Here is a 1,213-nt window from a genome sequence, read left to right as displayed (position 1 = left end):
TGTCTGTCTGTCTGTCTGTCTGTCTGTCTGTCTGTCTGTCTGTCTGTCTGTCTGTAACCATACTAAGCAATCGTCACTGCGTTGATGCACTTTTTTTCACTCACTGAACCAACCAGCCAAACAACCAACCAAACAACCAAACCAACCAACCATCCAACTAAACAAACAAACAAACAGACCAAACTAACAAACCAAACAAACGACCAACCAACTAAACAAACAAACAAATGAACGAACAAACAAACAAACAAACAAACAAACAAACGAAAAACAAACACAGGAACAAAGTGCGGACGTTGGGAAGGTGGGTTTCAGAAAAGGACCCTCAGTGTTATCACAAACTGTGACCTCGGACCATGAAGCAAAGATTCCTAGAGAATGGCTCAACCAAAGAGGTTATATATAATACTAGAGCTCGCAGCAGTGACGTCACACGTGTCAGACATGGGTGCCTTCTTACATTCATCAGAATGGACGGTGTGCGCCTATGTATTTGAACAATCTGAGCCCCCACCCCGCTCCACACGAGGTCAACTATATTAAACACCACCCTGCCCCCATATTATTTCAGCGCAAGCTTGTAGATTTCCTCCTTATGCTGCCGAGACGCCCCCGCGTGAGTCTCGAAAAGTACTCACCCGTCTGTTGAACTGCGCATGTCTTTCCCTTGAGGTTCAGGGTCTCAGGTTGGGCGCACGCAGCCCCCATTGGTTTACGTTGGGGCAAGGACCTTACTGTATAACCTCCTTGCGTGGGGGACGTCGCTGCCACGAATTCTACTCCTAAATATAACCTCTTTGGGCTGAACTTTACTATCTTGGCTATAGATAAAAAATCTCCCCCTTATTGGCTGACCGTCTTAGCTAGACAGAAACACAAGTCAAGGTGTGTGTTGGGGGGCGGGGGGTGGGAGAGGGGAAGAGGGGGAGTGGGGGTGGGCTTGGCCAACTTTGGAAGTCTTGACCTGATACCAGATGAAGGAGTGACGCCGAGGGGAACAACAAGATTGCAGGGTATCGTTAGGTGGAGGTATAGATGAGACATGGATACCTGTGTTTTGTTAGCTTGCTATGGGGACACAGACATAGACACACATACACACACACAAACACACACACACATACACACACATACATACATACACACATACATACATACATACACGCATACACACTCATACACACACATACACGCACACAGAGAGAGAGAGAGA

Source organism: Aplysia californica, unplaced genomic scaffold (assembly GCF_000002075.1).
Source record: "Aplysia californica isolate F4 #8 unplaced genomic scaffold, AplCal3.0 scaffold00940, whole genome shotgun sequence".
NCBI lineage: Eukaryota > Metazoa > Mollusca > Gastropoda > Aplysiida > Aplysiidae > Aplysia > Aplysia californica.
The sequence above is the reverse complement of the archived record's forward strand: the minus strand, read 5'-3'. Positions refer to the sequence as shown.